At 33.0% G+C, this 24442-nt stretch overlaps 1 long non-coding RNA gene across 1 annotated transcript in view; it reads right to left on the bottom strand.

Annotated features, from left to right (window-relative positions):
* LOC127559415 (uncharacterized) overlaps positions 1–24442 on the bottom strand; it is a 49692-nt gene that overhangs the window by 7391 nt on the left and 17859 nt on the right. Inside the window, exon 3 of the long non-coding RNA XR_007953124.1 lies at positions 4944–5150. This is a non-coding gene — a long non-coding RNA (uncharacterized LOC127559415). The remainder of the gene's footprint in view (positions 1–4943; positions 5151–24442) is intronic.

Below are 24442 nucleotides of genomic sequence, written 5' to 3'. Positions count from 1 at the left end.
AGATTCTCACAAGTTAGTATGGCCAAAGAATATGACCAAGTGAACAAGTTTGCCATTGACATGATGTGTGAAATATGTAAAACACTCCAGGTTTTGATTACCCTATTAAAAAAGAAAAACATAGTACTTTTGAATTAAATTGGGATTCACAGGAGAGAAACAGTCATTATTAGAAAAAGGTTAAAAGAAAAATTTCCCCCTTTCTTCAGCAAGGTTGAATCATACCTGAGTTTCAAGAATTGTTCTTAACGTTAATGAATGGAACTGTAACCAAATCTCCCAGTCCTCAGTCTAGTTCATCATGTATCTATATCTTGCCACAAATGTATTATATACAAGAACTTAAATAAAATTAACATGGACACAACTTTGCAATCCCATTCAATTCAGCTGAATAAGAATTTAATAAATACTATGTGAAAGGCATGAAAAAAGATAAAAAACAAAACATCCATGCTTTGTTCTCAAGGAGCTTACATTCTACTCGGAGGATATAACAAACACAGAGATTTAAAACATGAAGAAGATGCAAAAGAAATCCAAATTAATGAAGAGGAACTTTTTTTTAGATAATTGTAAAAAAAAATCATATGCTCATATCACACTCAAATATTAACCCTTTGAGGACCTATACATTAGCAATAAATGATAAGCCCGGAACTAAAGACAAAATAAAAAATGTTGAGAACCATTTCTTTAAAAAAATGAATTGTGATCACCTAATTTTCCAGTGTATCGTTTTGTTTTCCTGGTCTCAGAGAACCATCACCCAAAACAAAGAATAAAAAAAAAGAGAGAGAAAGAGGAGAAAAGTCCAGAAAAACCAATTAACACTTCAAAAATTGTGTTATAAAAAAGCAGTATTTTACATGCATCGTCCCTTCTCCTTCTGTATTCTTTATTTCTTTTGGAATAATGTAATTTCTTATCAATACATAACTTATCAATTATATGTAATTTATCATTCCCAATCAATTAATTTTGTTCATGAAAAATATTTTCAATTTCATGTAATCATACTATTTTTATCTTTTATGATCACTGATCACTCTTGTTTAATTAAGAATTCACTGCTGGAAGATTATTTTTTAATTTGGGAAAAATGAAAAGAAGAATAACTCATGCAAAGGGAAGACATACACACATGCTACACTTTTAATTTCAATCTGCATTATGGACATTTTCTCCATTACTTTCTTAAGTCTGGACAATCAACAAAACAATAAACCTAATCCTAATTTGTAGTGGCTGCCGATTTCCAAGGTACATAAGATTACAGAAAATTTAACAGCTAGCTTTTAGTTCATAAATCATTGCAGGATTTTATTTGTAAACAATTAGAACATTTGGAGAATCCAAATTACTTTTTCTCTTTCCTTATTATATCTAAAACAATATATTCAATATGAAATTCATTTTTCCCCTTAACTTCCCATTTACTTTCCTATTATTGTAAAGGAAGATACCAAAATGGTGTTCCCATCATTTCTCACCCTCATCTCCAAACTGTTGACAAGGTTGTTGATTTCACCTTTGTTACATCTTCTATCCTTTGAAATTGCTATAACTCTAGTCCAAGGGCTCATCTTTCCACAACCTAGTTTGTTGAAAAAGGTAACTGGTGAGTCTGCCTGCCTTGAGCCTCCCCATTTTAATCCACCCCCCATTCAGTCACTAAAGTGATTTTTTTTTTACAACCCAGGTCTTATCATATCACCACTCTCATCTCATCTCCTATTCAATAAACTCCAAATGGCTCTTCTTATTGCTTCCAGGATCAAATTCTAATTGCTCCACTTGGCGCTCAAAGACTTTCATTACTTAACCTCCTCCTATCTTTCCAGTCTTCTTCCTTACTTTGTGACACACAGACTTTGATCCCATGACTGGTCTCTTGGCTGTTTTACAAACAAGACACTTCATTTCTTGGCTTTGGGTGTTGTTTCCTTCTGTCCTCCCTTCCTGCAATGCTGTGTTTCTTCCATTCTGACTACTGAACTTCTTGACTTCCTTTGAGTTTTGACTAAAATCCTATTTTTCATAGGAAGCTTTCTGCATCCCCTCTTAATTCAGTGCCTTGCCTTTGTTAACGATTTCCTATTTACCATGTACATGGAAATATATTTATTTGTATGTTGTTTCTCCCATTGGATTGTAAGCTCCTTGAAGGAATGGATTGTCTTTTGGTTTCCTCAGCTCTTAGCAGAGTACCTGGAACATAGTAGGCACATAATAAATGTTTATTAATTCATTGATGGAAAATGCAGCATTGCAATATGTAGAGAGCTGTCCTTAAATCAAGGAAGATTCAGGTCATCCTTATTTTTTTTTTCATATTATCACATTGGATAAGTCACTCATCCTCTCATTGTTCTAGGGAGGTCTCTAGACTATAAAATTGTAGAGAAGGTACAGACCTGCTTTGGTAGAGGGAGCTTCCTCTTCTAGGAGATCCTTATAATGATGAAATCATGGAAACATTTTCTTTCTTTATTATTTATCTTATAATTTTGTTTTAGAAATGTATACTAACTCTAATGTAAAGATATTAATATTCATATGAAATACTAATTTCTAATGGAATAGGAAAGTGATAAATCTTTCTATGGGTCAGAATTTAGGAAAAGACAAAATAACTTTTGACTATATAGAAAGAAGAAAACCAGTATGCTATAATGGATAAAAAGCCAGCCCTGGGGTCAAGAAAATGTGAGTTTAAATCTTGCTTCTGACCTATTCTGGTTATGTAATCTTGGGCATTTCACTTTAATCTTTCAATATTTCCCCAGATAGCTTTCTGACTTTATGTTACTTACAAGTTGTTTTTTTTTTAAATTATAGTTACTTTTGGCTAAAGTTATTGTCAAGACAGTGCTATTAAAAGATCAATACCAACCACCCCCACTCCTGTCTTTCCTCCAGTTCCAGAAAGTAGTAGTCATTGGAGTGCTTTTCATGTGTAATTTGGGGAGTTTTCAGCTAAAATCTAATGTATTCCATAGAAGAACATAACTTTAAAATTATTCCCCCCTTAGAATAAAGTGAGCATAGGTTTGGTCAAAGCAGAATTGATAACAGATGGGAGCCTCATTTCTTCCTCTTTGGCCTGAGATCCTTGCCCAGTAAAGCTCTCTATAAGAACAAATTAAAAACTTACATGTGTTTCTTTTAGATGTGAACTAACAATAGACCTTCCTTTCCAAGATTTACCTAACCCCTGATTTTTTTGGGGGGGTGATTTGGAGAATTGGAAAATTCTTGAGTCTTGAGACTTGAGAGTCATGTGTATGTGTGTGTATTTTAACGTTAAAGATATGGGAAGACAAGATGGTTAAAGTTAAACAACTCTTTTTTGCGGGGGGAAGTGGGGAGTTGGCAGTGACAGGCGCTGCTTGCTTTAAAAAAAAGGCTATGACCTTGTTATAAGTTGATATTTGAGGAACAGAAGATCAGTGTCAAATGACAGCATACAAACATTCGAAATAGTGGGTTCAGATGTGTGTTGGAGATAAAATTTAAGGCAACTTTTTCTCATTGTGGTTTATCTGAACACTGGATAAAAAAATGATTTATGATGACTACCAAGAATGATCCAATGTAAACTACAGGGCATCTTTGGCAATAAACACCACAAAAGTATGACTTATCTGGATGAGATCTTCAGTAGGAACTCATTCAGTTGCTTGTTAACTTAATAGCTCTAGCTCCTGTTCTATCCTATGCCAGCTTTCTCATTCTCTCTCTCTCTCTCTCTCTCTCTCTCTCTCTCTCTCTCTCTCTCTCTCTCTCTCTCTCTCTCCATACACACACACACACACACACACACACACACACACACATACATTTCTTCTTCAGATATGTACAGAGAATACTTGGAACAACAGAACAATCTTGGTCTTTGGCACAAAGGAGATCCCTATATGCCTTTTGGCAAAGAGACAAAAGATGTGCTTAAAGCTTGGAGGGTAATGAATTCTTGAAGTTGGTATCATCTTTCAGTGTAAAATGTTGCTGTTCAAGATGATTCACTAGTAGCAGTTCAAAGTGTAAAACAAAATTAAAGGTAAGTTCTTCAAATATGCCCCCAAGTTAATAAAAGCACAGGTATCTGAAAAGATGAGAACCCAAAATGATTTAAGAGAAAGAGAGAACCTCAGAGACTACCAGTTCCTGACACCAAAGTGACAGCTTCATTTCTCCACATTTTCTACAGCTAGGAGATCAGACAGAAAACTGGTATCCTCCTATCATTAAATTGCACTCAGCCATATTTTCCCTATCCCCATGCTACATTAGGCACTTTTTCTTTAAGTTCACTGGGCTCCATTCCAAACCATATACATAGAATTTGACAAAATGTTTCACTACAAAGAGATGGTTCAAATTTGTATGAGTTTATAATGAAATTTACAAATGGTAATGGAAGTTTTTTTTTTTAATGTTATGTTTTCCCCCACCCCAAGATTAGCGTAGTGGAAAGCTGCTGGACAGGATGACCTAAAAAGATCTGCACATTTTCTGAATTTTTCATCTCAAAGGAGCCATATCTTGCTACCAAAGAAAGTGAAGCTTCTAGATTCCATCTGCAGACAAAAATGGACTCTATAAATGAAACTCATATTGGTTATCTGACATGTGCGCAAATAACTTTAATATGATTATATATACATAACCCAATAGAGTCTATAAGATATTTAAAAAGGGATGGTGTCATGGATGGACTGTGATGTATAGGGTGGAAGTTTGATGGAACTTAAAAGAAACTGGAGAATGAAGGTTTTTTTTTCTTTTAGCTTTTATAAAGGTATATTTACTAAGAAGAATTGGCAAGAACATAAGAACAAACTATTCTTCTGAGCCAGGACACATTCTCCCATCTATCACCACAATTCTGAGAGTAAGAGAGCTCAGAATTAAAGCAGTTGCCACAAACATACACCCACCAAATTCACTTCTAAATATGGCGTTGCTGATGAATGAGGCATTCCAGAAAACAGGGTCTTAGCTGCCAGGTCCACCAATCACTGTTGTGTTATGATTTGAAGATTGCTCTGCAGGACTTTATTTATACTTTCACTGGATATCTTTTCCTCTGGTCTTTTGAATCTTACAAGATGGCAGCATCGTCTATTCCATTGTGAAAATTCCACCTATAAGCACAAAAAGCAGATACACAGAGACAGAAAACAGTTACATGTGTATGAGAAGGAAACTCATTAAAAAAAAAAAAACAACTCACACCAAAAAACAACGACAACAACAACAACAACAACAAAAAATAAGATCTTTTCACCCACCCAGAGGCTTACAGCATTCCTCATTTTAATGCATCCAGGAAACAGAGTGAGATGGAGATATGGAAAGAGTCCATTCCCAAACTGGATAATGATGGGCACAAATTCACAGAGACAGAAGAGGGTGAACTATAACTAAATACATCTATATATCTATTTAAGTAAATGCATATAATGAATACATTTCTCTCTCTCTCTCTCTTTCTCTTTGTCTCTTTTTCAGGTGGGAGGATTTAAGTAGTTACAGAGATGGAAATAGACCCTTCCAAATCATAACTGGGAAGATACACACATGGGCATATGTGCGTGTATTCATACATGTACACACATCTAAGTATAGGTATACAATGCATATGGCATATACACACAGATGAATATGCACACACATATATACATGCATGTACATATAAATGCATGCATATGAATATGTCATACCAGTTGTGTGTGATTTGGAATGAACTCTTTTTATATCTTTAACTATTGAAATCCTTCTACTCTCTCTGTTTTCGGGATATATATATATATATATATAACATATATATTAATATATATATATTTGTATATTACACATACAAACATGAAATCATATTCAAACCTATATTTGTATACTGTGTGTATATACAGGTGTTTATATTTAAATATATGCATATACGTGTATATATTCTATCTCTAATACGTCACCTAAGAACATACATATATATATATTATATATTTATACATTTATCCATATATGCATGTATATATCTGAGACTGTTTTTTTTTAGTCATTGTTATGGCTGTCAATGAAAAACAGATAGTATTATTTAAATATTTATTTAAAATCTTTAAATTTAAAATGGGATTTAAATTTCTACTTGGTGTAATAATACGAACTAGTGGAAATATTTTTGGGCCAGAAGTCAGAAAGACCTGCATACAAGTCATGCTTCAGACACATACTAGTTGTGACTCTAGTCATACCACCTAGTATTTTATTTCCCATGCTCTGTACTTAAGTTACAGAGAAATGCTGATGTACACTAATTATAGGGAATTTCCATGCTAATGAAATCATATGTCTGGATACTAATAAATTACGTTGACAATTCACTTTATATTTATAAAATGCTTTCCCCACTATGACTCTGTGAGGTAAGTCTTTATCCTTCCCTTCCAAAGGAGGACAGAAGTAAATTAAAGTTAAAATTTGTACCCAGTTTCCCATAGCTCCTAAAGCTGGGGCTGGAACCTGAATTCAGGTCTTTTATCTGAATATTTTTCCATGCCTAACTTCTTTTTGATTGTTCCAGATCTAGAAGAAGGAACCTACTTAATTAAAATAAAGAACCCAGGGCAAATTAGAAATGTTCCAGAACCTCCTACACATAATCATTTGTTAAAGAAGATTCAGGTTATGAGATCTTATTGCATCTCGAATGCAAAATGATAAGTGAGGCTATAAGATTGTAATAACTGGGTCTTCCCTGGAGTCAAAAGAGTTCCTTGTTACTGGACAATGCATGTTGGAGAAGAAATGGGAGGGTGAGGGAGATTTTTCTCCTTTCTTGTTTTCCCTAGGGGGTAATAGAAGGCCCTAATTACCAGACACAGATACAGGGGAGAGGTCACAGAAGGTTAATGAGTCAAACCTTTCAGAGAGAAACTGAGAAAGTCATATTGTGAGGAGAAACAGGATAATATGAAGTGCATCAAACCAATGAAGCAAAAGAACTGGAAGCAAATCTAGATGAACTATTGAGAAGAGGAAACGGAGGAGAGAAAATAAAAAGAGCAAGAGAATTTGGTACTAGATCTTCTTGTTTACTAATGACCATGTGACCTCATCAAAGATAAGTGAGCTGGACTAGATTAAGTCCCTTCCATTTCTAAAAATAGGATTTGCATCTTTGTGGCATTTGAGTCTTTGTGGCATTTGAATCCCTTGTAACCTTTTGTTGGATTTGAGCAGGTTCTTGTAGTTCTACTTAGTACTCTTCCTAGCACTTCCTGGGACTTATTTTGACAAAATTTCAAGCAACAACTTTTCACCTATTTGAAGTTCTAGAGAGGGTAATTAGTCAAAGCAAGAGAGCCCCCCTAAGTCATGGAAGCCCTTTAAATATGATGATGCCAAAGGTGGAGATTAAGAAGTTGGTAGAATAGTGGTATATTTCAGCCAACAAATAAATGATCCAAATTTATTTTTAAATAAAATAATGGATCCACTTCTCTTTCTAGTTCCATACTGGCTGTGTGAAAATTAAGAGCTTTCTCTTGGGGAGCATCAGCATTTCAACTACATATTCATAGAACCATAGTTTCATTTTGCGGAGATGTACCTAGACCTGCCCCCTCCTCTAGCTTCACCTCCCCCCTTCCTCCCCCCCCCCCCCCAAAAAAAGAAAAGTGTACTGTGGGCAGTGTTGGATTTGGTATCAGAAAGATCTGAGTTTAAATCTTGCCTCAGAAACTCATCAACTGAATAATCATCAGTTTCTTCATCTGTAAAATGAGAGAGCTGGATTCAATGGGTTTTAAGGTCCTTTCTAGCCCTAAGTTTATGATTTTGTGATGAAGAGATGTTCTTTAAAAGTGTTTAATTCCAGAACAGTAGCAGAGAATCTATTCCAAAAATCCGTTGGAGAAAAAAAAGAGCAAAATATATATCTTGAACTAGAAGGGCCTCTAATGGTGCTTTAATCTTTTGAGAAATGCCCACCCTTAGAAAGGAGGGAAAGTTGAGAGAGGACACTATGTTGGAACTGGAGGAGAAGGGTTAGGATTTAATTCTTCCTCTTCTCAATAGTTTTTCATGATTAGCTTCCTATTCTTTTTCTTCCTTGGTTTGATGAACTTCAGACTGTCATCTGCTCTCCTCACTGACTTTCTCAGTCAATTTGAAAATCATTTCAGATATAAAAGAATTGGTTTCATTCTGACTTCTAGACTTGTCCAGCATGTGAAATACCATATGGTAAAAATGTGAGTATAGATAAGATTTTTAATGATAGTTGGCAATTAAAAAGTTTTTGAAGAGTCACAAAACTACATTTTACACAACTTATTTCATTTGCTAACAAATCCTAACAAATTAGTGAGTTAAGTAGGATAGATTTTTTTATTCCAATTTTATTGATAAACTGATAAGGAAATGAGAATAGTAGAGACTTGCCTGAAGTTAGACTTTTTATTTCTTTGTTGTTGTTGTTGTTGTTGTTTTGGGGAGGCAATGGATTAAGTGACTTGCCCAAGATCACACAGATAGTAAGTGGCTGAGGCTGGATTTGAACTCAATTCTTCCTGACTCCAGGACTAGTACTTTCTATCCATTGCATCATTAAATTGTTAATAAGGGTCAAATATGAAATTTGAATTAAGGTTTTCCTGACTCCATTCCAGCAGCTATTCATCACTTTCACTCATATAAGGAGCTGCTATAAGTATAGTTATGGTGGTGTTGATTTTCAAAGGAAAATAGACTGTTTTCCTAGTTACCTTAGAGACCATATTAATATAGCAGAAGAAGTTTTTTCTTTTTCTTTCTGTCCCTGAGCAAGCAATTGGGACATAGAGAGAAGGCTTTTAAAACTTCCAGCAGAATTAGGATTAGCCTGGTTCTATTCCCTCTTCCTCTATTCCCTCCTACATAGTTTTATGAGGTAAAAACCTTCAGAATTGCTGAGTTAAAAATTGTGTTTTTGCCTTTTTCTCCTTTATCAAATTGTTCACTAGAGTCCTGGATACAGAAAAAATTTCCCTTTTGGACATCAATTGTTTCAATGGATCATTTATTCTTATGAGTCTGCTTTAAAAAATAACCAACAAAGAACACTTTAACTGAAGGTGCTTTCCCATGTCAATATCACAGGCACACCTAACATACTGTCATTAATCAATGGATTTGAAGTCAGCAGACTTGGTGGAACCAAGCTTGGCTCTGGTGTTCACTCTCTATGTGATTTTAGAAAAGATTATTTTGTCTTTATAATTCTCAGCTTCCTCCCTTTAAAATGAATTTGGAATACTGATCAATCAGTTATTATTTTCATATTCCTTTGATTGTTTGCAGACATTTGGGAAGCATGAGATATTTCTTCTGATTTCAGGGAATCACACTTTTACTCTCCTCCTTCCAACTTTAAAAGTCCTTAACCTTTCTTCTAATTAGAAACTGGATTATCTCAGGTTGTATGTTTGTTAATTGCTTTCTTTTAATTAATAGGTCTTATTTGATTGTTTTTAATAATAAGAGTCTGTTTCATTCTGCATCCATGGTCTTTGGAATGAGTAGGGAGTCCATTGATCCATTTATTATTCCTATTTCAATAAGAAATCATATAGCTTGGATTATTTCCTCAGTCATTCCAACACAGATCTGGGACTCTTTCTTGGAACTGTGTTACTCTCTCCCTGTGTAATAGCTCCTTCACCCTTCTCTGACATATATTCTTATATGCATATGCATATTTTCTCTAATTCCTGTTTTGCTATTGACTTCAATAAATAGGATTTCATAGTTAAAAATAAAAAATAAAATGAAGGGGTGGAATCAAATGATTTTTAAAGTCCCCTCTGAGTCTAAACTTGACAAGATTTTATAGCTGTATATATATCTTAGAGTTCATCTAGCTCCACTCCCTCATTTTACAGATAATAAAATCAAGGTTTGAAAAGATGACTTGCCCAAAGTAGCTAGGCAACAGATGTGAAACTTTAAATAAACTCCTGACATCTAGTCCAGCCCTCTCTCCACCATATCATGCTGTTTCCTAAAAAAAAAAAAAAAAAAGAAAAGAAAAGAAAAAAAGAAAGAAAAAAGAAAATTATGCATAAATAGAAATATAATAAATAAAACATGCTAGGAGATGTTATTTTCTTAAGGGAACACGTAATGAGTATCTCATAAAATATATCTTTTTGTAATGCAAATAATGATTTAATTTATCATAATACTTTACATTTCAATTTCTGTAAGAACCAACTAATCTATCTATCCATCCATCCATTCCTCCAGCTATTCATCTATCTATCTATCTATCTATCTATCTATCTATCTATCTATCTATCTATCTATCTATCTACCTACCTATCTGCCTCTCTCCATCCATCCATCATCTGTCTATCTACTTACCTACCTATCAGTCTATCTACCTATCTGTCTGTCTGTCTGTCTGCTTGTCTGCCTGCCTGCCTGCCTGCCTGTCTATCTGTCTATCTATCTATCTTTCTATCTTCCTTTGACTCTATGATAGTAATAACCAGACTTTGGAATTGACTCACACCTGAGTAGTGTCTAATGGTTGCTAAATTACTGAGAATTTAGAAAATTAGAAGTTTTCTATTAACAAATGTAAATGTAAGTAATTTGGAATTAGAACTACAATGGAAACTAGGCAGGAGAGAATAATGGGGAAGTGGGTTGAGTTTAACTCCAGGAGTCACACAGTGCATTATATTCCTGAAGTTGATTCCCAGGAGGGGTTCTGCTCAAAAAGCTTCTTTACAATATTGTGAGACCTGGAGTGAATTTTTTCTTGAGATGCCTCAAAGCTCAAACATCACTATTCGCTAGATTTTAGCTCCTTGCCTTGCTTCTCACTTCCTGGCATTGAGCCATAAACCATCTCCTATTCTAGTAATAACAGTATATGAAGTCATGTGGTGATAGGTCTAGGGTTGCAGGGCACCTCAGAGGCCATCTAGCTAACCCAGTCCTTCTGCAGATGAGAAAACTGAGGTTCAGGATGAATAAGTGATTTGCCTCATGTCACAGATAGTTGGTACCAGAGGCATGTAGCAGAGAAGACCCAGTTTTCACAGTTTCTTGCTCAGGAATTCAGTTCCTTTCCAACTATGTTAAGGGTTAAGCCTGCAGAATTCTTGATGAACTGAATGGAGTAATCTCTGAAGGCATACTTAAGAACATTGGGTTTCTATTATCAGACTCTATCAGGTCACACTTCCATCTTAAATTGTATTAGGTAATGAGCCCAGGAACAGAATCAGAAAAACCTTATGATCATTTAAAAACAGTCTAAATCCACAGTTAAAACATATCTAACAGTAAGATTTCTTATAAAATTTCTTATGAAACAGAGAAATTTCTTATGAAACAACTGGGTTATCATTATTTCTTTATTATTGTACCAGAATGTGTATCCATGGAGAGTAATTTCATCAATACATAGTCATTCCTAGAGGAAATTGGTACAGCCTCAGAGGGTGGTGATCATACCATACATAGAGATTACTATGAGAATTCAATTAACATTAATTGATAATGATCTGATTAATACATATTCTTCATGGTAACATGATATCACATAGTTATTCTATATCCTAAAACAAAACAAACAAACCCCGCCCCAATCCCAAGAAATAGAAAAGAATCACCTTTAAAGTGGCAGTTGAAATTCTTTAACAATTTCTTAGGTAACCCTAAGAAAAGCAGTCATCTTATAAATTTAAAATCCATAAACTTTCCAAAAAGCACTTGGATACATTTCACAAGATGTACTGTTTGGAAAAAAAATATTTAGGACTTATGGTGTTCAAAGGATGCAAAACACTGGTGCTGTATACTTTTTACTCTCAATAATAAATTTCATGGTTGCATTATTGTCAGTAATATTGCAAAGAATTAGAATGTATTTATAGAAACTGGATTCTTTAAAAAAAATATAGGGGCAGCTAGTTGATACTGTGGATAGAGCACCAGTCCTAAAGTTAGGAGGACCTGAGTTCAAATCTGGCCTTAGTCACTTAACACTTCCTAACTGTGTGATCCTAAGGATCCCCAATTGCCTCAGAACAAAACAAAACAAAACCAAAAAACCATGACTATGTGTAACTATGCTTTGATATAGACAAATTAAGTATAGTATTAATTATATTACCACCTGACCAAAACAATGTAATTAAAGAAAAAATATTAACAAATCTTCTGATGGATAAGGCACATGTCTGACTTTTGGGGTATGGTGGCGATGGTAGAGTGGTAGAGTGCGTGTGCGTGTGTGTGTGTGTGTGTGTGTGTGTGTGTGTGTGTGTGTGTCGATTACATACATTTTTTTCCCTGAAATAAAGTTAAACAGTAATTGCACTATTTATAAGAAGAAACCACATTCATTTTTTGAAATAACTATCATTTTGATAAAAGTGATGCAGCATATTTTTTCCACACCATTTACCTAGCCCTTCTCTTTATTCAATTATTTATCAGTGATGAGTCAAACAGCATTTAGTTTACTACTGTTTGCATCATACTATTTCTTGAAATGAAAAGCTATTTTCATCATGCTGAATAAAAATTTTAAAAGTGTATTTACCAGGACTAATTGATTACATTTATAGTGGATGATAGATATTCCTTACAGACAAATTCTACTTCAATTGAAAATAGATAAATTGGTTTAAGTCACATAGTCAAGAAATACATAGTTGATATGTCTTAGTTGATAAAGACAAAGTTAATATGTGAAACTAAGTGATTATCTAGAGAGAAAGGGAGAAAAAGCATTTTTATACTATAAAATGATTTGAAAAGAATATGTTTCTATTAGGGTTTATCTGAACAAGGTTAATGTCCACTTCATGTTGATTCACACACCTTTCAAAGGTCCAATACTTGTTGAAGGCTTATTTAGAACATTCATTAAAGTCAAAGTTTTCCTCCCACAGATGTTTGTGGTGAATGATCAAATACTGGTGTCTAATTTGAGACAATCACAGAGATCAAGTGGCATCTTATGAGCAAATGTATTTTTCCATGAGGAGGTTTCAACCATGCACCTCAAACACATTTGCTATCAGGCCTATTGAGAAATCATCTTTTTAAGCTGGATGGATTTAACAGTCGTTTCCTCACAGGTTTATGTGTTTAATTAGCTGACTGAACAGGGGGAACAGTAGGAGCTGAAAGCTGAGGAATACTTGCAAGAGAAAATAATGTGAAAGCATGGTACAGCACTGAGGGTGTCAAACACTATTAATAACAAAAATGATGAAGAGAATTAACTGTAATGCTTCCTTAAAAAAAAAAAGAAGCTCACTTTCATAATTCACCCAAATATTCTAAATTACAGATTTCACAAACTATACCCCTACTTGGTAATAAGGATGCCCCAATTTCAGACAGAATAGCTGAGTCCCAGTTAGTCTAGGTCATTTGAAAAACAGGAATGAGAACATGGTCCTGTAGGTGATAGATGAAGCCCAATTTAATATATTTTAACTCTGGCTAGCTACCATTTTATATTTTTAATATCCAAATGGAAGCCCAGAAAATAGTTTCTACATGTCATATAATTTCCTATCTCCAAAATACTATATATTTCCTTTTTCCTTTCATAAAAAAATCATCCTATACCTTGAAAATTGTCTACATATAAAATGAAAAGATTTTGTTCACTATTACATAGTATAAATATGCACATATAGAATCTAGACACATTTTGAATATACTATTTTAATTTGAGGGGAAAATATGGTTTTTACTTATACATAACTGTTTCCAGAAAAGAATCATTTATGTGAAGGTTTATTTAGAAATGTATTTGTAATGCTCTAAGTATAGAATCATTGCATTTCACATGATGCTTATGGATGATGATAGAGTGAGTTTTGCAAATGCAGAATTTCTTCAGATTTTAGAGAGTTCCTAATTTTTGAGTCTGTTTAAGCCATGTGGGTTTTTTTTTTATTTTTCTCTGGAGCTAGTAAAGTTAAAGAAAGGGGAAATGGGAAATAAAAAAAGCAATGAGAACCTTTTTATTTCAAGAAAAGGAAAAAGCTTTGAAAAGATTATCAGAAGGATCCTAGGGATTCTTGGATATCAAATAGCTTACTAAACAGCATTTTGATGAGTAAAATGCAAATGATTCAAAAACATGCAAATCCAAACATATCTGGTTTTAAAATTAAGGGGGAAATGCCAAGAAAAGCACATTCTAGATTTTACAGAATTCAATTCATTTGAAAAATGGGGTTCACTATTATTGACTAAACCCCATGTAATTTTTCCCACTTGCATTTTTCTCCAATTACATGTAAAGATAGTTTTTAACATTCACATTTATAAAATTTTGAGTTCCAAATTTGTCTCCCTCTCTTTCTCTCCTTTCCCCTCCTCCCTCCCAAAGCAATCTGATATAGGTTATACATTTACAATTATATTAATCATATTTCTAGATTAGTTATGTTATGAAAGAAGAATCAGAAAAAAATGAAAAATCCACAAGAAACAAAAAACCCCCATGAAAATAGTGTGTTTTGACCTACATTAAGACTCTATAGTTCTCTGGATATGAATAGCATTTTCCATCATTAGTCTTTTTGGATCATTGTATTGCAGAGAAGAGCTAAGTCTATCATAGTTGATCATTGCACAATGTTGCTGTTACTGTGTATAGTATTCTCCAGGTTCTGCTCACTTTACTCAACATCAGTTAAAGTCTTTCTGTTTTCTCCTGAACTCCCATCTGCTCATAATTTCTTATAGTGTTCTATTACATTCATGTACTACAAGCTGTTCAGCCACTCCCTAATTAATGGACATACATTCAATTTCCAATTCTTTGCCCTTATAAAAAGAGCTACTATAAATATTTTTATATATGTGGATCCTTTTCACTTTTTTGTGATCTCTTTCTAAACCCCATTATTACAGATAAATTACTAATAGCTGACATTTACATAGTGTTTTAAAAGTTTATAAAGTATTTTGAAGCTATTATCTCATTTTCTCCTTACAACAATTCTGACAGGTAGTTGTTATTAAAGATGTTGTTTTAAAGATGAAGAACGTGAGGCAGACATAGATTAAGGGAAATAACTATGATCGGACAGTAGGATTTGAACTCAGATCTTCCTGACTCCAGTTTTAGTTCTATCCATTGCACCACCCAGCCACTGTCTCTATGATAGTTTCTGGGAATGGCAAACTAATCTTCTCTATATCCCATCTCATACTTTCAGTAAACATATGGTGAGGACTAATCATGTCAATATTATAGAGTTATGAAATGTTCTCTTAAACCATCTCTACACTCAGTTAATCTGAAATATTTAAGATTCCTTAAACTGTTCTATGTGTGTGGACGAGAATGCACATTAGGCTCCTAATGAAGTTAACCTGAATAAGAATAGGGTAACTTTAGAACTCTAGATTTTTTTGTTTTGTTTTGTTTTGTTTTGAATTTACTTGAGAAGTTATATATATTATTGAAAAAAGAACTGAATTTGGAATCGTAGGAATTGAATTTGAACCTCAACTCTTCTGTTAACTATCTGCATAACCTTAGATACATCACTTAACCTTCTAGACACCAAATATCTTTTCTTGTAAAATGATGGGGTTAGAGTACTTGATTTTTATGTTATCTTCCAGTTATAAATCTATGGCCTCTTAAAATTTCTTTTTAGATCCTTTGGGACATACTGGTACATTACCTTCTACGTTATAGGGATTGAGGAGCATGGCTCCCTTTCCTCCATCCCATCTGAAAAATTTGGGCAAATTTTTTTCCCCTCCTATTGTACCAGAGAAGAAGTCTAAATTAGTATTTAGATAAAAACAGATAAAGTATGTAGATATTATACAATACTCTACATATATTCTGAGTTTCTAAATGTTTTTTCTGTTGTCTGTTGACCTTTGCCTATCCTCTGTGACTTCCAAAAAACTCTCCCCAAATTCCCATTTAATTTCTTATAGTGACTCACAATATATCAAAACTATGATAGGGAGAGCCATGATATAGCAGAAATAACTGTACTTCTAGAAGGTAAAAGAAGGAAGAAAGGGTAAGATTGAACCTTTGAAGCAGAAGTGCTTTGGATCAGGATATAATGTCTAGGTGTTCATTCTAATAAACATTGAAGCAAGTCATTTAGACTCATTTCCACATCTAGGAACAAAGGAGCTTCATAGACAATCAGGAATATTATTGAAGGAAACTTGATGACTATAGTGATTGGTTGTCTAGGTGTTCATTCTAATAAACATTGAAGCAAGTCATTTAGACTCATTTCCACATCTAGGAACAAAGGAGCTTCATAGACAATCAGGAATATTATTGAAGGAAACTTGATGACTATAGTGATTGGTATTTGAGTGTAGAATATGAAAAGCTAGTCATTAGGTTTTTTTGGGTTTTTTTTTTCTAGGATGGTGATGGTGGTGATGGTTGTATTTGTTTTAATGTGTCTATTTCAAAAGTTACTTATGATACAAGAACACAAAGGTATTCTTTCACATCTTTTCATTCTTTCATTCTTTTCATCTGGCAATGTACTAAACTCTAAATATTTAGCTAAATGGATCTTGGAACAACATGTCAGTCTAACACTGGGCCAATACTCTCAGTATTTCAACTTAGTAACACTTGACAACTTTTCCATTTTGTTCACAAAACTATTGAGCATTAAGACTCATCACTGACATCACGATGAATTGGATTTTAGAAGAGGAGGTGTCTTTTATTGGTGGAGAGAACTCTTGTTGCAGTTATATCATGGATCCATCAAAGTAAGATAAATTAGAAAACATTTTACTGATATTCAATGGGAAATCAAATGCTGGGCTGGGCAGAACAGTACCTAATACCAAATTAGAATTAAAATAAACTTATGTTTAACTTTCTTTCCTTAGCTAGCCATTTTTGTATTTTCTAGCATGGTCATTGGTTCATTTTAACTTTGAAGTATTTATTTTACTTTTGTGAATTGGATTGACTTTTGAAATTTAAGAAAATTAATGAGAGGCCAGATTCTTTGCATTCTGTTAGGCTCATGAATTCTTTCAGAACTATAGAATACGAATTAGTAGATGCAACAGCAATATAATTAATGAAGTGGAGAAAGAATGTAATCATAGAATATTAAAACCAGAAAGGACTTTAGAGATGAATTAATCCAAGCTCTTTATTTTCTACATAAAGTAAACTGAGACACAGAAAGAGTAGTTATTTTCTCAAAATGATATACCTAGTTTGGAAACACTTTTTCCCATTCCAGTGGTCTTTTCACTGTATTAAGACTTTGACCAAACAGGAGAATACACTTTAATTGCCTTTATTTTGCTTCTTTCACTTATGATTGTGTGAAAAACTCAGAGTTTCTATTAGAAATGATGAACAAGCTGATTTCAGAAAAGTCTGGAAAGATTTCTATGAACTGATACTAAGTGAAGTGAATAGAACTAAGAAAACATTATGCACAGTAACAATAAGATTATGTGATGAAGAACTAACTGTGAGGGACTTGTCTCTTTTCATCAATGAAGAGATTCAAGACAATCCCAATACATTTGTAATGGAAAGTGCCATCCACATCCAGAAAGAGAACTATTGAGACTGAATGTGCATCACAGCATAGCGTTTTTACTTTTGTTGTTGTTTATTTGCTTGTTTTTTTTCTCATGTTTTTTTTTTCCTTCTTGTTCTGATTTTTTGTGCAACATGATGAATATGAAAATATATTTAGAAGAACTGCACATGTTTAACATACATTGCATTGCTCACTATAGAAGGGAGGGAGGAGAGGGGAAGAGGGAGAAAATTTGGAACATAAGTTTTTATAGAGATGAATGATGAAAATTATCTTTGCATATATGTGAAAAAATAAAACACTGTTAAAATAAAAATTAAAAAACAAACAAAAAATAAAGTGTCAAATAAATGTTGGCTTCCCCCCAAAATGTTGATTTTTGTTGATGTAGGGAATAATGAAACTGATTAAATCATAAACCTTTGAAACATTGACATAATTATTGAAAAGAGGCCCAAAGCTAAATGAGTCAGAATTTAAGTATTACAGAATGATAAGTGAAACTGAAAAAGGTCAGGGCTATATAAAGGACACAGAAGAAAAGAGGAAAAGCATCCCCCCAAAACACCAATATGAATTAGACCTACATAGTTTTCTTCCTATTGTGAACCACATAATCTATATTTCTTCTCCGTTCTCTCTTTATTTTATTAATCCATTCTAAGAATTCCTAGAAAAGTGTTTAATCTAATTGATTTTCATAAAAAGTAAGTTTGCTTTAATTATTTTGCAGTATAACTTGTTTAATAGAGCATATAGAGTAAATATGGTGGGAAATATAATTTGGTGATAAATAATCTTATGAATTTGGAAATACTTGTTTTGTATTGCCACAAACAATAAAGAAAATTCATTTAATGCTATTTAGTATCTATCAATATCCTTCAGACAGCTTCATGATATTTAATTTTTAGGTTCTTCAAAATAATCTATTTGGTAGGCATTATTATGCTCATTTTACCAATTTATAAAACAAGATTATTGAAAAGGGTTAGGTCTATAGTAACAAAATAAATTAGAAAACTGAATCAATTATCAAAATGATTAAAATGCAAATTTCTTTTTAAAGCCAGTTTTATATATTTTTTCTCTTAAAATGATATTATATCTTTTCATAATCTGTATCTCAACATATCTTCCCCTTTCAGGTAACTATCCTTTATAACAAGGAACAACAACAACAAATCATAAAAAAAAACTAACATGTGATTGGATTTAGGCATCATATAGAACTTCACACTCATGGTTTCCAAAAGGTACAAAAAAGGGAGTGAGGTACATATTCTCTTCTCTTCTTTGGGATTAAATTTGGTCATTATAATTATAAAGAATTGTTTCTATTTTGTATTGTTTTTTACATTTTATGTTTTTCTATAGTCATTGTCTATGTCATTTTCTTGGTTCTGCTTAATTCACTTTGCATATAATTCTTCCCATACTTCTCTATATTGTCAAATTTCTCTTTTCTTACAATGTAATAATATTCTATTACAATCATGTAGTATAATTTGTTTAGTTATTCTCCATTATCTACGTTCATCTACTTTGTTACCAGTTCTTTACAACTACAAAAAGTCCTGCTTTGAATATTTTGCTGTATATGGGATCTTTTTTTCCTTTGATTTTCTTGAAGAATGCCTAGAAGTAAGATTTCCAGATGAAGGGCTAAGGATGTTTAATGACTTTGTTAGTAGAATGTTTTCAGAATTTTATAAATGCACACACACACATGTGTATATATACATATATATGCATATATGTGTATACACACATTTTAAAATATATGCATACACACATGTACCCATACATATATGTGCATGTACACATACATATTTTTCTATGTATACATATATGTATATGCACACTTATAGATTTCCCCTCATAATGCATACAGACAAAAATGTATTAGATCAATGGCATAGAGCTGACCAGGTATGTTTTCTGCTAAATGACCACTGATAGGAGGAAAATTAGTTGTTTGGGCAGAACAAGTACAGAAACAAGGTGAAAAATAACCAGATCTATTTAGGAGTCCTTCAAACAGCTCTTTTTGATGAATTTAAATTATTCTTTTCTTGTAGTCATAAGTTATATTGCAGAGTCTTATTTTAACTCATTTTGTCAATTGGGATACTGTGAGTCTTTTCTGTCCTTTGACATTTCATTGATATATAGGAAATAAATACTGATATAATGTGTATTGAGTTGCTTTCCACTCCCTATCTTTTGAGGAGATGTAAACATTAACCAAAATGTAAAATTTAAATAATTTGTCCCCGGGGTTCTGAAGAAGGGGGAAAAGAAGAGTAGGAGAGTTTGCTAGAAGTGGGATGAAGTGAAGATGATGGAGAGAAGCCAGGAAGTTGCCTGAAGTCTCCCCAGATTTCCAACAACATTAAATCAAGCCTCTGAAAGAAGTTAGAAGGGGTTAATGTAGATGGAAAATGTGAATATAAGTTGTTTGATGTTATGATATAAAAAAAGAGGTGATAGGATTATATTGGGAAAAGAGGAAAAGGGGAAGCAGATTGGGATAAATTACAACACATTAAGAAAGGCAAAATACCTATTAGAGTAGAGAGAAAGAAGGGAGGAGGAGTGAGCATTATTTGAACCTTGCTCTCCTTGAATTTGACTCAAAGAGAGAATAACATACACCCTCAGCTGGTTGTAGAAATTTATCTTACTGTATAGAGATTTAGGAGGGGAAAGGAAAATAAAGAGAGTATGGTAAATGGAAAGGAAGGCATAAGAGAGGGCAGAGTAGGAGGGGAAAGGGAAAAGGAAAGAAAGATGGTCTGATAGAAGTGAGGGCAGATTGAGAAAAGTGGTGATCAGAAGCAAAACATTTGTGAGGAGGGGCAAAGTAAAAGGAAAGAGAAAAGTATAAACAGGGGGAAATAGGGTGAAGGGAAACATACAATTAGTTATAATAACTATGAATGTGAATGGCATTAATACTCCCATAAAACAGAAGCAGATAGCACAGTGCATTAAAAACCAGAATCCTACAGTACATTGTATACAAGAAACAGATTTGAAAAAGAGAAACAAACATAAAGTAAAGGCAAAAGACTGGAGCAGAATATATTATGCTTCAGCTGAAGTTAAAAAAAAAAAAGCAGTGATAGCTATACTGAAGTTAGAAAAAGCAAAAACACATCTACTAAAAGAGATGAAAGAAAATTGCACCTTGATAAAAGAGACCATAGATAATGAAGTAATATTAATAATAAACATACATGTACCAAATGATATAGCATCCAAATTCTTGGATAAGTTAAGTGAGTTTCAGAAAGAAATAGCAAAACTATACTTGTCAAGGACCTCAACATCCCCATCTCAAAGATAGATCTAACCACATAATAAACAAGCAAGAAGTTAAAGAGATGAATAGAATTTTAGAAAAGCTAGATTGATAGGACTCTAGAAAAAATTGAATTGGGATAGGAAGGAATACATCTTTTCTCAGCAACATATGACAAGTACTCAAAAAATTGACCATGTATTAGGCCATAAAAATCTCCCAATCAAATGCAAAAAAAAATATCAAATGCATCCTTTTTAGATCATAATAAAATAAAAATTACAATTTATAAAGAGACATGGATAGATTAAAATTAATTGGAAAGTAAATAATCTAATTCTAAAGAATTATAAATACAAAATACAAATAAAAAATCATAGAAACAATAAATAATTTCATAAAAGAAAATGACAATTATGAGATAACATACCAAAATTAATGGGATGCAGCCAAAGCAGTAGTTAGGGGAATTTTTCTATCTCTAAATAAAATACAAAAAGAACAAATCAATGGATTGGGTGTGCAACTAAAATAAAACAAATTAAAAATTCCCAATTAAATATCAAATTAGAAACTCTGAAAATTAAAGGAGATATTAACACAATTGAAAATAAGAAAAGCATTGAACAAATGAACAAAACTAAGAGTTTGTTTTATGAAAAAGCCAAAAAAATAGATCAATCTTTGGTTAATTTGATTTAAAAAAAAAGAAAATGAGGAGCTATTTTGCCCAACTATGTGTCAATAAATCTGACGAAGTAAATGAAATAGATGAATATTTACAAAAATATAAATTGCTAAGATATTTAGACGTGGGAAAAGAATACTTAATTAACCCATTAGAAAAAGAAACTGACAAACCATCAATAAACTTCCTAAGAAAAAATTTCCAAATCCAGATGGATTTACAAGTGAATTCTATTAAAGATTTAAAGAATAATTATTTTGGAAAATAGATGAAGAAAGTTTCATGTCATTTTATGACACAGATATAATGCTGATACTTAAACTAGGAAGATTAAAAAACAGAATAAGTAAATTATAAACTAATTTCTCTAATGAATTTCATGAAAAAAATAAATAAAATATTAGCAAAGAGATTATAGAAATTCGTTACCAGGATAATACACTATGACCACATAGAATTTATATCAGAAATGCAGGATTGGTTCAATGTTGAGAAAGTTATCAGACATAATTGATTATATCAATAACAAAATTAACAGAACAATAGATGCAGAAAAAGCTTTTGATAAAATACAAATTCCTGTTTAAAAAAAAAACCCACTAGAGAACATAGAAATAAATGGACTTTTCATTAAAATGAAAAGGAGTATCTATGTAAAACTATCAGCAAGCATTATATGTAAGGGGGATAAGCTAGAAACTTTCCCAACATGATCAGGGGAGAAACAAGAATGTCCATTATCATAGTATTATTCAATATTGTACTAGAAATATTAGCTTTAGCAATAAGAGAAGAAAAAGAAATTGAAGGAGAATTCATCAGAAATTAGGTCCAGGTGTGAACATGGATGAATATGATGAATATTTATAAAAATATAAATGAATGTATCAATGAAATCAAGAGCACAGTTATCTTTTTTAGTTGAAAAAAAAAACAGAGTAAGAAAACACAGGAAAAACAGAAAAGGAATACAAAACAAAAGAGAATACTGTCAAGCACCCAGCAGAACATTAGGGAAGATTCAAAATATATGACAACAAATTACCAGATCAAGAAAGTATATATTAGTAGAAGAAATTATATTCATGAATGTCCATTTCTTTACTTCCTTGTAAACTATTCTTTCATTCTTTGCTGCATACATTATTTACTTTATTCTTTTCCCCCTTTCATCCTCATCTCCTCCCCAAGCAAGCTACAGTTAAGAAAAGATATATTTATATATACATATGTAGATAAATACATACATGTAGATGTAGACTCATGTCAAAGTTCTCTTTTTGGTCACAACTTTCTGGCAGTCCAGTTATTCTTATATTTTCTCTTCTTGATCTTCTCCAATCTGTCATTTTTCTTATAAGATATTTCACCTTCTGTTCAATTTTCCCATTCTTTATAATGTGTTTTGTTATTTCTTGGTCTCTCATAGCTTCCGTGGCTTCCTCTTGCCCAATTCTAATTTTCAAAGAATTATTTTCATCTTTGAGACTTTGTGTCCCTTTTTCTAGTTGGTTAACTTTATTCTCATAGTCTTCTTGTTTTTCTTGGATGGTTTTTGGTTTTTATTATTTTTTAGTTTTTCCTCAACGTCTCTCATTTGATTTTTAAATTCTTTTTTTTTTTGTATTCTATACATTCTCTCTGTGCAGGAAGCCATTTCACATTCTCTTTGGGTTAGAAGCTTTTTTATTACTAAAGTGTCCTCCTCTGAAGACGAACCCCCAGTTTTGCTATTCCCATAGTATGTTTCAATGGTGATGCATTTTCTTCTTTGCCATTTCATTTTTTAAAATAAGAGATATTAGTGTAAGTACCTCTAATTGTGGGGTAAAGGGGGGAAGCCTCAAGCTTCCCTTCAGCTCTTCACTCTAACCAGGAACTCCAAACTAAGAGCTCCATCCTCCTGCAAGTGTTCACAGCCAGCAGTGTCCCTGCCCAGCTGTTTCTGCCTTCACTGAGTGCTGGTTCCTTCTCACTCAAGGCCACCTCTCAGCAGCACAGTTGGGCCTGGTGTTCTGAATCAGTTGAGGATCATTGGGACTCAGACTTGGACTCCACAAAAAGTCCAGGAGGTGAAAGTCTCTGTACTTCCTGCTGAGCTCCAGCCACAGCCATCTAGCTGGAGGAGTTCCTATTGATGTTTCTGTGGAGCTAGCCCAGAGATTTTTGCACTTCAGACAGATTAATCCCCAGCCCAGGGTCTTTCTTCAGAGCTTCTTTAGTTGTGTCAGGAGAACCCCTGTTCTGCCCCAAGTCTTCTTGATTTTTCACCAGTCTATGTTTTCCCTGAGGTGCAAATGTGTTCTATTTGTAGGTGAAATAGTGAGAGCTTGAAATTTACCTATCTACTCCAATCTTTCCAGAATCCTTTCCCAGTTGTCTTTATTTTTAACCAGAAATTATCATGCCCATCATTTTAGTAATTATAAGTAAAAATAAATTACTTTCTACTGATAATTTCAATGCATGCTAACTGATGATCATCCTATTTATAGTATCAGAAATAGGTCTTTTCACAAGCCACTGCTTTTCTTTTCTTGTTACTTACCTTAGAAATAAACCAGAACTGAAAGCATCATCCTGTATTATGCAATGGTAAATACCCAGAAAAGTAGCCATAAAATGAATTGGGATGACATCCCATACACAAGGCAGATGGGCCTCTTGGGGAGAGGAAGTGGATGCAGTATCCCAGATTCTTGGGCCCAATAGTGGTTCTCAATGTTAGAATAACATAGCATCTGATTAGTGATTAGTGAATGCATCTAAAAGAGAAGATATTGCGTATAATTTATTTTATAAGCATTTAAAAAACCCACTACACCTTAGATTTTTTCAGTAACTAAA

This window comes from Antechinus flavipes, chromosome 1 (genome assembly GCF_016432865.1).
Source record: "Antechinus flavipes isolate AdamAnt ecotype Samford, QLD, Australia chromosome 1, AdamAnt_v2, whole genome shotgun sequence".
Taxonomy (NCBI): Eukaryota; Metazoa; Chordata; class Mammalia; order Dasyuromorphia; family Dasyuridae; genus Antechinus; species Antechinus flavipes.
Note: the sequence above shows the minus strand (reverse complement) of the source record. Positions and strands in the feature narration are given on the sequence as shown.